This window comes from Nothobranchius furzeri, chromosome 5 (assembly GCF_043380555.1).
Source record: "Nothobranchius furzeri strain GRZ-AD chromosome 5, NfurGRZ-RIMD1, whole genome shotgun sequence".
NCBI lineage: Eukaryota > Metazoa > Chordata > Actinopteri > Cyprinodontiformes > Nothobranchiidae > Nothobranchius > Nothobranchius furzeri.
The window spans coordinates 62,661,828-62,678,056 of NC_091745.1; the positions used below are offsets into that span (position 1 = coordinate 62,661,828).

Consider the following 16,229-nt stretch of genomic DNA (forward strand, 5'->3'; position numbering starts at 1 on the left):
GTGATTGCCAATTACCTTAATCAAATTTCACACCCCACAGAGGGATTCACGGTGCCTGGATCAGATAGCAAACAAAAGCTGATTAAAGTACATGTTTGCTAAAAGACTGGAGTGAAAGAAAAATCAACATGATGTCAGAAAATAAACAAAATCGTGGCTCGGGGAAGGAAACTGGCGTAAACATGACAGTTTCTGTATGTTGGGACATTATTTACCTCTTGTTGCTTTGAAGTTTTAGTTTTAATGGGAGTTTTACTGACAACATTCTCAGATTTTTATTAAATAATTTATAGTAAAGGTCAAAAATCAGCTTTTATAATGGTCATCAATGAAGGTAATGCAAATGAGTTAAATAAATCAATGTTTCTGAATCATTAAAAAGCCTCATTATAGGGTATAAAGTGTCCAGTGGTCATTCTGTCATTTTCCATCGTTCTTTAAGTGACTTTAAAAAGGAAGTCTAGCTTTTTAATGGCACTACAATGAGACAAACTGATAAGTGTGATGTTTACTCCAGGCATAGACTACACTTTTCTTCTTCAAAGTTACTAAGCTATGAAAATTAATCTGCTTTTACAAACTCAAATGTCACAAGTAACTTTAGAAAAAAATGTTTTAAATATCTTTTCTAGTCCTTCATTTGCAGTTTAAACTAATCTTTTGATTTTCACAATTCTATGCATCCTGAAAGAGCAAAAACAAGAAGAAATCAAAGATTTAAACATGTCAACGTCAATTTATTTATATAGCACGTTTACATAGCAAACTGATGTAGCCAAAGTGCTTCACATACACAGAAAACAACTAAAAACAATGCGAAATAAAATCATGAAAAACTAAAAATAGAATAAAATAATAGCTTGGTAAAAACCAAACATAATAATTACAATACTAAATTGACAATCACTAAAAGCAAGGGAATAAAAACATGTCTTAAGCCTAGACTTAAACAGGTCAGTTGATGGAGACTCTTTAATAAGTTGTGGTAAAGAGTTCCACAGACGAGGCGCTGCAACCGCAGAAGCCCTGTCTCCTCTAGTTTTACATCTGGTGCTGGGAACTAACAAGGTCGACTGACCAGAGGACCTTAGCACTCTGGAAGGGCAATAGGAAACACACAGGTCAGATATATAGGTGGGTGCCTTCCCATGTAAAGATTTAAAAACCAACAATAACTTTTTAAACTCTATTCTAAAGTTGACTGGCAGCCAGTGCAAAGAAGCTAAAATCGGAGACACAGAGTCATATTTCCTTGCACCTGTCACGATCTGCTCCTGCCCTCCTGACTGTGTCTCTCTCCTGCCCTGATTAGTCCATATTGTTCTCACCTGTCCCTCGTTAACCTGCCCATGTTTTCCTAATTAGCCTGGTGTATTTATACCACCTGTTTTGCTCCTGTCCTTTGTCGGATCATTGTTTGTGTTTGTGCATGCTCGTTTGTCCTGTCGCTCCCGTTCTACAATTAAACCATTTTTATTTCATCCGTGCCTGCTCTTCTGCCTCCTGGAACCCTCCACCACACTTGGTCCACCATCTCCACCCTTCACATCTTGTCAGCACCGGCTAAGAATCTAGCTGCAAGCTTCTGAACCAACTGCAAACTCCGTGTTAAATATTTGTTGATACCAAAATATAGAGTTACAAAATTCAAGGCGTGAGAAAATAAAGGCATGAGGCGCTATCTCAAGATCCCTCTGCGATAAAAAAGGTTTGACCTTGGACAAAAGCTGAAGTTGGAAAAAACAGCTTTTAACCAAAGAACTTATTTGTCTCTCAAATGAGAGGTCACTATCAAAAATGACCCAAAGATTACGGACGTGTGATTTACTAAAATCAGCAAGACAACCAAGGAGCTCATGGCACATTTCTGCATTAGCTAAAGAACCAATCACTAACAGCTCTGTCTTACTTTGGTTCAGATCTAGAAAACTGTCAGCCATCCAGGATCTCAGTTCAAACAAACAGCCTTTAAGCTGTTTATGTCCTGAAGCCCATTCACCAGCAAATCAGGAAGATTGTAATTGAGATATGAATAGTACCTAAGTTTATGACCTGATATGACACAACATGATGCAGTAGGAATAAAGGTTTGACATTGAGCTATGCTAAACAATGTGGAGCGATATGATTCCACTAGAAATATGAAACAAGACGCAACACATGAGAAACAACAGATGGATTTATATGATAAATGAAATCTAATATGATGCAACCACAGCTGCCTGGTGATGACATAAAAGGGGGAATTCTCCCATTGTTAGTGAGAACTTGTGACAGAACCAGTGTTTTACTTCAGCTGGGTGTGACATCACATCTCTAGGTTGATGTCTACATATTCAGTCCTAAAGGACTCAAATTGTAGCTTTTAAAAGCCAGTGAGTGTCTTGTGTTCACAGTTAGCATAATATCCCAAAGATTTTACACCGATCTGTTATTTGCAATCAAAAAGACACAGTTCTGTTTTAATGCTTTAAAGAACTCAGCTTTCACTTTTGTCACATCTACTATGTAAAGCGGATAGCTGCACTGCTAGCAGCCTTCAGCTAGCGGCCAGAGGTGTGAGAGCTAGCCTAGAAATCTAGATCAACCATTACAGTAGAAAAAGTTTTAGCTCGTTAAGTCAGTCTAGCCACGCTCCATGGTAGCCTCAGCAGGTCTACTATTGGCCTTAGCAGTTTTGTGTCTTCGCAGTCACAGTGCACTGTTTGCTGGGTGGGCTTAGCACAAGAGCTGCAGTGGAGAAAATCTACAAAAATGGATGAATTTACTTCTTCTTTGATGGTGTGTGACGGACTGCCTCACTGACTGATTTCCTTAGTGATGAAAACTTCACGTTCTTTGTTTTTCCAATTGATCCTAGCGCTGTGCAACAGTTTGATAGACAACAGTAGATTCCTCTCCATGACTGGGTTCTTTCTATGGGTTGTGGCCAGACTATGTATTTACATATACGGGATGGCTAGGGGGGCAATAATTGGGGCGCGGTTGTACCATTTGCTTCATTGATCAGGCACCAATAGATCCAATATGGGGTCTGTGGTCCATAACATGGTACGACATACACAATTACAGGATGTGATAGGTAAGGCATTGCGAAATAATGTACGGTGATGTGATTCCCTTCACTGTCTACTCGATGTCATTTGTTTTGTACAACTTGTGGTTTAAATAGCTGCACCTTTAGGCCCCTTTGCACTTCCTCCTTTTTGAAGATCTACAGAAACATCAGTCTTCACAACATCTACATGTCTTTCACATCATTATTGTTCATGTTTCCTTGGAGTTTTGGTTAATTACATGTTTGCGCTTATGCCTTTTCCACCTTGTGTTTTGAGTAATGACTCTCGTCTCAGCAGAGTGAACCCGAACCACAATCACTTCCACATTTCCAACAGACGTGCTGCAGTGTGGCCATATGGTTTCTATGGATAGCTGTTCCTCTTTTGTGTGTGTGCATGCCTGTGCACATCCTAATGATGTTTCAGGATGTGTGCAGCTGTTTATGTGCTCATGGACAGCATTTATGCATGCTCTCATGTGCAAAACTGATTGCACCGATATGTTGTACACATGTAGCAAATGTAACCTTTGAGCTTTCAACTAACTGTTTAAACAAGCTATGTGTTGATTTATTTTTATGCAAGTGGATAAATGTGGTGTGCTTCTGAGTATTTCTGCATTTGAATAGTTGTCTTTGCAAGATTTTGGGACATTTTAATATGAATCTTTACCTTTTTAAACTATGACTGAATACTTTATTGTGGTAAAGATCCTAACCTTAACTCGGAGTGAAAGTTTTAAGGCCGGAAATTAGATTGCAAATTAAAATGTTGCCTATTATCTTACATAAAATCACATGTTCTATTATTTCCTTTATTTATGTGACACTTAGCACGTATGAAGTACTGGTACATATAAGTTGTGTTAAAAATTCATAAACACCACCAGGCTATCTCCATTACTTACTTGGCAAGATACAGCAAGTGAGTGGGTGGATATTTCAAGTGCAGACATATTTAGGTCTTTAACCAAGCAAGGCTTTAAAACAAACAGAATACGTTTGAAATTCATTCTGAAATGGATGCTGATATCTTAAAGATGTCTCTATCAGATTCCAGTTAGAAGTAACTCTGACCCCAAGATGGATCCATGAGGAACTCCATAATTAAAGTGAATGCAGTAGCATGTACACAGAGCTCAAAATATCTTATCACACTTCAGCCAGTAGATCTCCCAGACAGATAACATTTCAACAAAACTGAAACCAGTTGATTGTGAAGAAGCAGCTTCGCTTCACACAGTCATCTGCTCACATGTGAAGCAGCTATCCTACATGTGCTGCTAACACTGCTGACATTTATACAAGAAGCTAAGTCCAAGCTGTTCTTCTGGGCCGCATCATGACAAGATGTATATAAAATGCTTCACTTGTTAGTATAGATCTGGTTTTTATCAAGTATGCAACTCCAAACAAATTATGTTCTCCCACAACAATACCTGATGGCATAAAAGCCATAAAAGAGCAGGGAAAATCTTATCTGCATGTTATTTTTTTATATTAATGTGTGGCACTGATTCAAATAATGTTACACTTTTAAATTCAAATGCCATCATTTCCTTTTCTTTCCCAGTTTATTTTAAAATTGAATGAGACAGACTGCCAAATGGTTGACCAAAGATGATGGTGATGGAGCTCCTCAGGTTTTCTAAAATACAAAGAAAAGGAGCCTCAGTCCTTCCGTTGTTATATGCTTTGTTACAAAAATCACTGAGTCTACCTGAATAAAAGAAAAAGTTCTAGAAACACTTAATGCTGAAAATTAATGAAAATATTAATAAGAGGACAGAATGTGGTTTGAATATGTTGAGAAATAGTTAATGTATTAAAGGTCAACTTCACCCAAAAACATTCTGTAATAATTAAAATGGGTCACTCTGAGTTTTTCATGCTAGCTGAACATGAACATAGTCTCCTATACCTATCTACTGCATTAGCTTTTGATAGAAAATGTGCATGGTTCCGAAATGCCTGGCAGATCTACGTCACACTGTCACTTAACATTGATGGACTCACCCATCTTGGCTCACAGCGGGGAAGGCTGTTGTTGGTTTAGCATCCAGAAAACAGCAGAGAACATCTCAACTAGCAGAAGCTAACTGTTAGCATTAGCAACTCCACCAAAAAGCAGAATTTCTTCAGGCTTGTGTTATTTGTGGAGATAAAACATCAACGTTGCAGAGCGAACAGTCTGTGATAGAACTGGATTACTGTTATCCAATCAGATAGCCTGTCATGCCAGACTCGTCCTCTGTTTATTTTTTACAGAGAACTAGTCTGGTTACTCACAGGCAGAGAGGCACATGAGGGGCAGGACTAGCCAGCTCAAAACTAACCAATCAGACAAAAGGCGGAAAAGCCGACTGTACCGCACGACGTTATGGTTTTTAAGCAGTAGTCAAAAATGGCGCCTGGCGATGGCGCAAACATCTTTCTTTAGAAGAAAGGATTTCAGCACTTCTACTTGTTGTGGTTCTAAAGACGTGTCCAAGTCATTTAGAACAGAGGAAAGAGCCGCAGCGAACTCCGCTTCAGACACCATGATTAAGAGAAACTCAGCTTTGCGGTGTGTGTGTGTGTGTGTGTGTGTGTGTGTGTGTGTGTGTGTGTGTGTGTGTGTGTGTGTGTGTGTGTGTGTGTGTGTGTTAGGGGCTGCATGACTAAATTTTTTTTAATTCTGACAGTCAAGTAATGAAAATCGAGTCGACTTTGACTAGTCGTTGATGAAGTAATACACCTGAATAGGCGTGAGGGGGGGGGGGGGGTTCCCTGGAGTTTTTGACAATTAAAATTGCACCCACATTTTCAAAGTTAAACACATCTCTTTTAACAACGGTAGTTTCTGCATCAATACTGCTCCGCTTCAGCCCTCTCCCCCCTCCCCCTGCACAGCAGCCGCAAACTCACTGATGCGCCTGCAGCCTCTCAGAGTTCCTGCTGCTCTATACATTAAAATAATTATTTCATTTTCTGTTCCTCACTTCTGATTACCTTCAATGGTGTCTGTTTGTTGCAACCACCAGGTACAAAAACTAACTTGTTTTTATTTGACTATTTTTCTGTCCTGTCTGTTTATTATCTTCCTGCATCTCCTCTCAATCCTAAAGAAAAACTGCTACCTGGGTTCATATATATTCACCTTATGAGTTACCTTTGAACTGCAGTTCTAAAAGATCTACCGACCGCAAAAACAGCGGAGTGCGTGCTGCTCGCCGGCCGCATCAGTGAGGTGTGTGATCGGAGGACAAAACAGATGATGCGCCCCGCTCTACAGCTGCGAAAAGCATCAGGAACAAATAAAAGACAGAAATATAAAAGGAAATGAGCCGACATGAACGATCGCGTGTTAAATTTGTTTTTGAGGTGGTGACACCTCCAGACATCTGCGTCCTGAGCACGGCCGCATGCACAAGCTGGTTAAGATTAGGATAGGGGTGAGAGGAAGGTTACGTTGCAAGAGGGTAAAGGTCACAATTTGGTTAAATGTCCGTTTTAAGGCGGGTGTCAGTACCGACGCTCTGGCACAGCGCGTTGCCTCCCGACCCGCAGGGGCTCGTCACCTGCTGTTTTTTCTGAGGACTGCATCTACCATTATCATCATCATCATTATCACGTGACAGCGACTAGTCGATAACAGGCATAAAAAGTCACTACAGAGCAGTGAAGTCGACTAGTTCATACAAACCCTAGTGTGTGTGTGACGTACGCTGCTCAGCGCTGTTTGGCTTGGTTAGAATTTTCAAGGGGTGGGGCTATTTGAATAGGGATCACAGACCCATTGCATCCCATAAAGAAGCATGAAGAAGCATCAGATGGGAGATGTCCAAATATCAGAAATTAAGATGCCAAATCCTGTCTTCTGAAGCTGCTTTCTCCTCCAGCGGAATTCTCTGTGCTGAAACTGGTGCTTTTTTCCTCATGAGTACGACTTGCAAGGCAGTCATTCCTACTGGAGACCACTGCAAATGTATTAAAATATGAGTAAAGTTGACCTTTAACATTCCCATTATTTGTTTTATTGTTATTGTTCCACCCTTATAATGAAATTATTTTACCAATATGGTGACTAATACCCGACTGACAAGAAAAATTGTTAAAACATTTTTTTCCCCCTATGGTTAAATATTTCTGATCATCTTTTGCAAACCACAACAGGAAGTAGTGAAACATTTGTCAAATTCTTGTTTGCATCTTTGTTAAACTCTTGCACACATTTCCAAAAGAAGTCAAGAAACAGATCAGGTAAGAGAAGAATCTCTCTGGTTTGTACGTTGCTGTTTTTGGGAAGAACAATCAGCATAATCAAAGAAAGCAGAACCTTACGGGGCTTAAAACCCCCAGGAGCTGATATGAGTCATTCAAGCTGAAGAACAATAAGAGTATTTTCGTGTAAACAAGCATAAGAAGTGTGTTTTTTTAAGTTGCAAGTCAACAGGGGTCACCATGAGGATGCAGCTGAAGTATGAGACCATTTCAGAGAGAGAGAGAGAGAGAGAGAGAGAGAGAGAGAGAGAGAGAGAGAGAGAGAGAGAGAGAGAGAGAGAGAGAGAGAGAGAGAGAGAGAGAGAGAGAGAGAACTCCTGACCCCTCCCACTCTGTCGAGTTATCGCCGGCTGGTTCTCCGTATCTCCGCCAGCTGGAACTAATTAGGAGCAGTTCACTGAGACAGAGCTCACTCATTCACTTTCTCACTGGAACATGCACTCGCCCCCACCACCCCGGCTTTTCCTCTCTCGTGCCCTCATGTTCCTTCACCCTGACATCACCCCAACCTCTCCCTGCTCCTCCTTCACCTCCTGAAATCCTTCCTTGTGCATTCCCTTTAACCTCCTCCTTTCTTTCATATGGATGAACGTAAACACCAACAGAAGAAAAAGGAGAACCCAGAAACATCCCCGTAAATCAACTGGTCTCTTTCCTCAGAGAAGAAACAGATTCTGGGTTTAATCTGTGACCACTGCGTTTCACATGTGCATCCTAAATACACACGAGTATGACTCATGTAACAAAACAAACGTCGGTGTGTGGTAGCTGAGGGTTTAAATCAGTGATGTTGAACATGAAGCTCCGAAAACAAAATCTCATGGCTTGCGGCATCCTCTGATGAATCAGCTCAGTGCTGTATACAGTAAACACTTTCTACCATGCGGTCCAAGTTTACAGCGGCTGCCATCCAGAGCAGAGCAGAGCTCAGTAACCAGCACATCTGTTTGAGGGGGAAAAGGACTTACCTGCTTCACAATCTGGTTTGGAAGTTCAGTGTTTGGAGGCAAATCCAGCAGCTGGACCAGAGCTCCCTTCAGAAAAATGCATGCCACTTTAGGAGTGGGAGAGGGATGTAGGACTGGTTCAGATCAGGAAAGCCAATCCTCCAGCCGGCAGCAGAGAAGCCTGTTGGCTCAGCAGCAGCAGCTCCAGCGGTTTGCTTTGTCGTCCCCCCTCACCTCCTCTAACGGAGCTCAAACACACGTGTACACTCGGAGCGTTTAGGTCATGCTCAAACTATGTTGTGCAAGCTTAGGGAAACCACATCCTGTAACATATTTACCTCCCTCCCTGTCTCCCTGCCTGATGTGTCTATGTGGTGTTCTGTCTGTTTTCCGGTCTGTCTCCGGCTGCCCTGTGATTGTCTGAAGCAACTGAGCGCTCCGACCCAGCGTCTGCTCCGAGCTGCTTCTCTCCCAGTCTCTCCAGCAGCCGCTCCAGTTCCACACGACTGACTGAAGAATCCATCTGAGGAGAAGACGGGGAGGAGAGAGGAGGGGGAGAGCGAGAGAGCGAGCGAGAGAGAGAGAGAGCGAGAGAGAGAGAGAGAGAGAGAGAGAGAGAGAGAGAGAGGGAGAGAGAGAGAGAGAGAGAGAGAGAGAGAGAGAGAGAGAGAGAGAGAGGAGAAGCCAAGGAGACAGGAGGGGGGCTTTATTGGGAAATACCAGAGTTAGTGGAAAGGAAGAGACTGTAGGAACAGGAGGGAGGAGGTTGTTTAGGAGTGAGGACTTAGAGAAGGTGGGCAGACATAAATCCTGATCTGAGATGAAGAAGCAGAGTGAAGCTCTGCCACACAGTCGACAGTTGCAGACCTGGAGGCTGGACTGGAAATTATAAGCTGCTGAAAGCACGAATGTGAAAAAGTTCTCTAGTGCCATTCTGATCATGCATGTTCAACCAGTCAGGGTCAAGGAGCATGGACGTAATTTTTTTTTGGGGGGGGGTCTCTCTCTCTCTCCCCACTTTTTCCAAAGGTCAAGGTTTGACCCCTGCACTTTTTACCATCCAAAAACAATATTACGCTATATTAACTTAACACTGGTTGAGCTCTAAGCGCCTCGTGATTTTTATCTTGAGAGGCGCTATAGAAATGATATTTTCTTCTTCTTCTTCTGTAGGACCGAGCGGAAAACAACCATTTGTGTTGAAGCCTGTTTCCCATTAGAACATACTGTAAATACCCCCCCCCCCCCCCCCCCCGTGTCCCCTCCACTTCCAAAGTGAAAATTACGTCCTTGGTCAGGAGCCCCTGCCTGGACTTATTCTTGAAGACAATTTATTCACTTTAAAAAGCAGCAACAGCATCCTTCCTTCATATGGTGCTTTGTAGCAGCAGAAATGATCTTACAGTGTTTCTAAAAGCCAAAAGAAAACTTTTAACTCGGCTTTCACCGACTTCTGATCAAATCAGAATTCAATCTCCCTCTTGTCTATAACACATCAGTGAACTCCTCAAGCTTCATCCAGACCTTCTAGCTAAATGAGGTGAATCATGAACAACATTCTTCAGGGAAGAGTTGCCCATCTCAAAGAGGATTATGCAAACTTACCTTTTTTCATCCTTTTGCGCTGCCATGTGGGTCTCTAATGCCTCTGTAAACATCCAAATGTGTAAAATCCACCCTTCTGCTTTCTGTTTGTGTTTAATTTTAGGAATTATGTGTCTAAAACAAGCCATAAAAACATTTGTGATGTCACAAATGAGGAAATTAGCTTAGAGCCTCCCCTTACCTGGAGGAGAGGAACTGCTGCTGGAGGAGCAGCGGCTCTACTCCAAGCCCTTCCTGGAGATGGGAGCTTCTCAGCTTATAGTAGCCACTCAAGGGATGGGTGGGCGTGGCCAGCTCCATATTTTTTTAAAGTGAAAGAGCCCTGAAATGGCTCAATCTGGAAACTATCAAGAATAAAGTGCAGAAACCTCTTAAAGCGAGGAGGATTTTGGGAAATAACTAAACGTGTTTTAAATCAACCACAAAACTAATATAACTTAAGAAATAAATATTTTTTAATGTTTAGCAGCTTAAAATTTAACTAACATACAGATTTTACCATTTTTATTCCTCATTTACGGGGTTTTAAACTCCTAGCACCTTTGCAGAAATGAACTAATCACAAATGTCTTCAAGCATCTTCTTGTGGATTTGAGGGGAACAATCCAAAGAAGCCAAACAGGCATAAAAGCAACCAGATCATGATGGTAGGAACCAATCCTGTTGCTTCTCCGGGTTTAGATCAAATCAACAGATCTCTGCTGCCCCCAAATGGATCAAAATAATTCTGCACAAGCAGATTTCGTGTTCAGCACAAATAACAGCAGAACAATGAGGTAGGTGTCAGAGAACTCAGTAAGCAAAAGAGATGATATGCAATAGTTTAGCTCCTTAAGGAGAGGTTTATAGAAATATTGTTTAAAGGCTTATTTAGATATATGTTGGGTATTAGTTCTTTTTATCTTTGTTTCATTCATAGTTTATTAGTTTATTATTTTTTTTGTTTATTTATTATGTGCTTTATCTGTTCAGTGTTTCACAAATACATCAGCTTTTTGTGTCATAACCACCTGCCCTGTTTACATAGGACTTCTGTTCTTTAGCTCTGACACCTTCTCTGCTGTTTCTGCCTGGCTATAAAAATCTGAAACAACCTTTAATCATATCCCTAATGACTTTTATTTTAGCAACACTCTATTTATTTATTACTTTGTGTTATAGAATGAAATAAAATTAAACAGATTGTTGGATGTTTTATTACAACTTTTAAAATGACATAATAGTTCATTAGTTGATTTTGTTAAGCCCAACTGACAACGTTTTATGTTAATGTAAACTAAATATATCGACAACATTTATTTTTTAAGGTGTAGAAAACAAAAAAAAAACATTTTAAAATGATTATTTCTGATTATTTTCATGCAGGCTGAATGTGAAAATAGTCTCCTACACCTATCTCCTGCATTTGCTTCTGTTAGAAAATACACCTTGAAATTCTAGGATTTGAAAATTCTGACAGATCTACTTAACATTCATGGACTCATCCATCTAGGCTCATGATGAGGAAGGCTGTTGTTAGTTTAGCATCCAGGAAACAGCAGAGAACGTCTTAGCTAGTAGAAGTTGACCGTTAGCATTAGCAACTTCACCACACAACAAAACTCTTCCAGTTTTGTTTTATCTGTGGAGATATTTATGTTGCACAGCAAACAGTCATTGGTAGATTTGTGTTGCTGGTAGCCAATCAGAAGTAAGATGTCTAAATATCCTGCCCTCTGACCTGGCAATTTTCTAGTTCCTGAAACAGGTGCACCGGAGCTTTGTTTCTCCAAAGTATGACTAACAAGGCATTAATTCCTTCTAGTGACCACTGCAAATGGATTGATTAAACGAGTGTTCACCTTTAAATTCATAAACTTCCATAATGAGGGTTTTTTAATCAAACTTGGAACCTGATATGCTTACTGAGAGCACTCTGTTCGCCTTCATACATCTTTTTATCAACGTTTCAAATGAAAAAGTATTTTAATACCACAAAAAAACTTGTTCTTTCAATTTCCAAACAGAAGTCACATCTGATTCAGAGTTTTGTTTTTCTCACATAAAATCTGTTGATCATGTGTTGGTACTGTTCTCTCAAAGATGATGAGAAAGTTTTAAAAGTTTTGGAAAAAGTTTCCAAAAAAATTAAACAGAATTTGTATCCAATCTTTAAATCATTTTAGGTAAAAGTGAATAGATATTGGGTGTAGGGATGTGTATTGGTGAAATTCTGGCGATACGATACGTATCACGATACAGGGGAGACGATACAATGTATCATGATATATTGCGATATAGTCAAATGATATTAGCCATTTTTTGATCGACTTTATTGTAGAAAAATTCAATAAACAATCCAAACTGATACTTAGCATGTTTAACATGAGGTATCTGAACCATAATAGAGGGATTTACATTTCAATGGTGGAAAAAAGAAACATTGCACACTGCTGCCAACTAGCGGTCGGCGTTTGAATTTCACTAAAAGAAAAGAAAAAACACAAATGTTTGCATGTAAATTCTTCCAAAAATTAGATACACGGCTTTTGAATATCGATGTAATATTGCAGGGAAAATGTCACGATATATTGCCTTATCGATATTTTCTTAAATCCCTAGTTGGGTGGAACATGTGAGTTTTGAACTGAGAGGAATGAAATCAAAATCATTCTGTACAATATTTGCATGAATGTCACTATTCAAGCGATTTCATGTGATTTTGCATCTCAGACTAGTTTCTGATCCAAACATGTAGTTCATATTGCATTTTCCTTTTTGGCTTAAAACCAGAAAAGGGTTACGTCTCATGATTCAGTAAATAATCTCATCAGAGATGGTCACAAACGGACAAGCGGAGAACCAAACCCGACAGAATTACTGAGTTTTTGATGAGGTGCCATAATTACTGCGGAGGATCTGGACATGCTGTGATTAGACCAACACTTCCACTTGACTGTGATCAGGACTCCTCTCAGAGCCATTTCTGGTTTAATAGGGGTTTCTACTCCCTCATTTGGCAGAGATCTGTCACCGTATGGCTCAGATGTCGCTGTAAGAACCTTCCTGCAGGCTTCAAAATAATGACAAGTCTCTCTTAAAGATGGACGCCCCCGCCTCGGTTTGCTGTCACAACGGGAGCTCCATTAGACTTTAATCAGCGGCCTTACAAGCAGAAACTGCTGATGTGAGTCCAGTTTTGGAAGGACATTTGTCTCCCCCCACCCTCACACAGGTCAAAAGGTAACTCTAGCAAATCCAATCTGTAGAATAACCTGGAGCTGTTAATGTTGGGTTGTTTTCTACCTGCCTGCTGGAGTAAAGCCAAACTGGTGAAGCTCTGGGGCTTAAAAAGCTCTAATGATCATCAACAGTGTAATGGTCCACATTAGTTAGATGGAGATAACAGCTGAAAAATAAAACTTTATATATATGGTGAGTGAGAAAATGTTCACCGGGTGGCGTTGTCAGTTTTTTAATGGGTTTATTATAAAAGGTGCAAATGAGGGTTTAATGGAGTGTACCTTCATCCAAAATGTAACCTAAAATAACCAGAGGTCACGCTGCTAAATGGCTTTTTTCCACCAGAGAACTGTGGCACGACTGAAGCGTGACAAATGGAGTGAGACAAGTTATGAAAGTGGGCGTCGAAGTGGGTGTTTTGGTTTGTGGAATCAGGCAGACGGACAGCTGATTGGACGGGAGAATGAAACACATCACTGCTATTTTTTTTAAAGGCATTTGTTCTGTTGTTTTTATAAGGTTTCTTATTTTGTACCTCAGCTCCTCCTGCGACAGTAGGTGTGACAGCGCCCCCCAGTGTTCACTGCCTTCTTCCATACAGATACAGGAACCAGAGGAGGCTATGCATGTGTTTGTGTATGTTACTATGAGTGACAAAGGTGTGTGTGTGTGTGTGTGTGTGTGTGTGTGTGTGTGTGTGTGTGTGTGCGCGCGCACACGCTTTGGGGGCAGGAAATGTTCACTTTAACACTTCATTTACTGCTTTCAGGTAATTTTATGCTTCATCTAAATAAAACAACTTATAAAACCATAATTTTTAGCAGAATGTTTAAATTTGCATTCAACAATAACATTTTATTTACTTGTTTTGATGTTTTCTATCTTAAATGACTGCTTTTTGTTTATTTTTCTACAAAGTTGTTATTGTGAAAGTGATACAAATCCAAAAAAACAAACAAAGCTTCATGTACAATAACTGTCGAGACTACATAATATCAATATTTTTTTATTATTTATCTTCTATATAAAATATTTAAATAAATGGAAAATCTAATATCTGAAGTTATTTGGGACAAATAAGACCATGATACAATGTAAATAAACATAAAAACTATTATAATCAAATTAAAAGAAAAATATTTTCTCTTTTATTCAACATCTCTATATTTTTTAGATTTATTTGTTTATTTATTTATTTATTTGGTTCAGGGCACTTTTCAATAAGATACAGGGATACTCGATCTGTTCTAGGCTTATAAGGAATTATCAGCACATTTATAAATCTCTATAAAGGTCAACTTTACTCGTATTTTATTACATTTGCAGTGGTCTCTAGTGGGAAGTCATTGGGAAAAAAAGCTCCAGTTTGCCTGTTTGAGGAAATAGAAGTCAGCCGTAGCTTCCTGATATTTGGACATTTTGCCTCTGATTAGCTAACAGCAACACAATTCACTGACTCTGATCGATTTGAAACGTTGATGATATTTCTCCACAAATAACAAAAGCCTGGTGGAGTTCTGAGATGTGGTGGAGTTGCTAATGCTAACTGTTAGCTTCTACTAGTCGAGACGTTCTGTGGAATTTCTTGGATGCTAGGCAAACAACAGCCTCCCCCGTTGCAAGCCAAGATGGGTGAGTCCATGAATGTTAAGTGACGGATGTGACGTAGATCTGTCAGGATTTTTAAACGTTTCACCTTCTTTCTACAGCTTTTCTGACTCTAGCATTTTTCCATCTATTTTCTCTCAGAAGTTAATGCAGGAAATAGGGGTAGAGGACTATTTCATGAAAACAGAGTGACTGATTATTTCCAAACAGAAGTAAAATATGGTTTCTCAGTGAACTTAGTCTTTAACACATCTTTTCAGAATAAACAAAAAAAATTGTAAATGGCAGCTCAATTGTATCCTGAAAATAACTATATTGGTTATTTCTCCCTTCCCAACATGGCGGACCTGTTGATGTATTATTGCTGAATATCATTTATGTCTAAAATGTTCTCGTCAGGTTAGTGTGTGAAGCCACAGAATGAGCAGAGAACACACTTTTTAAACCAGCCTGTAACTGGGTTAACAACTGGTGTAGCAGAATATTACTTTTGCTTTAGAAGCAGCTGCTGCTTTGTGCCACCTCCATTAACTGCAGCAGAAACAGCTTTAATGTTCGTTTTAATTATGCAACCCTTCCAGTAATATAATAATCCACTTTTCCACCTTTATCTGACCAAATTACTCCACACTGATTAGCAGCAGAGCTCGCATTAATTCCTCACAAATGAGACTTCAGACTCACAGAAAATTGTCTTCACATTTCAAATTAATGGTCTTTTCAATCTAATTATAATTCTGATACAAACCCAGTAAAACACAAAGCTCAGCTATACCTTCATTCAGATTAGTAATAGTAAATTCTTGTTTATTTTGCAGTTTGTGAGCTTTGAAGTTGTAGAGAATAGAGTTCTGATGGGTAACCTCAACAGCCTGTGGAGTGTATTTTTTTGTATTATTCACTCAAAAAAGTACTTGAAAAATAAGGTTGAAAGCAAATTTTGAAAAACTGCAAACAAAAAAAAAGATTCAACAAAAAAATTATCTCTAAACATTTATTTGCTTCATTACAAATAAAATATAATAGTTTGAATCAAAACATTGTGATTTCAAAAAGTAATTTAAAAACTGGAAATTTGGTTTGGGCAGCTCCGTTTTTTGCCCTGAAAAGGTGGTGTTTCTCGTGGATGATGGAAAAAGTTTCTTCAGACAGTGAGGTGGACCAAACACCGATTTGAACGTGCAAATGTAAAAATTTGTTCTCCAAAGAAAGAAATCTGATGCATTTTATTTGATTTCATTGTTTATTTTTTATTTCATATATTCAGCCTTGATAAAGAATATTGTTATTTATTTAACATATCATATATTTTTGGTTTATTTATGTAACAAACATCAAATGTTTGCCATCATTTGCATCAGTTAAATATTTATCTAATGGCATTTTTTTACTGTGAATTGAGGCCCGAAGATATGTTTAAACACATCTCTACCTTCCGATTAAACAAAATGAGAGAAATTCTACTGCAATTAGTTTGATTTGTAATTAATTAGCAAACCAAAATAAACAAGTCAACATGTATTGTC

The 16,229-nt window shown here is 39.3% G+C and overlaps 1 protein-coding gene across 1 annotated transcript in view; it reads right to left on the reverse strand.

Moving 5' to 3' along the window:
- The window catches only part of LOC107379164 (raftlin), a 188,851-nt gene extending 180,005 nt beyond the window's left edge, over positions 1 to 8,846 (reverse strand). The window contains exon 1 of the mRNA XM_070551002.1: positions 8,290 to 8,846. The gene's annotated coding sequence lies outside the window, so the exon portion shown is untranslated. The remainder of the gene's footprint in view (positions 1 to 8,289) is intronic.
- Positions 8,847 to 16,229: the final 7,383 nt, after the last annotated feature.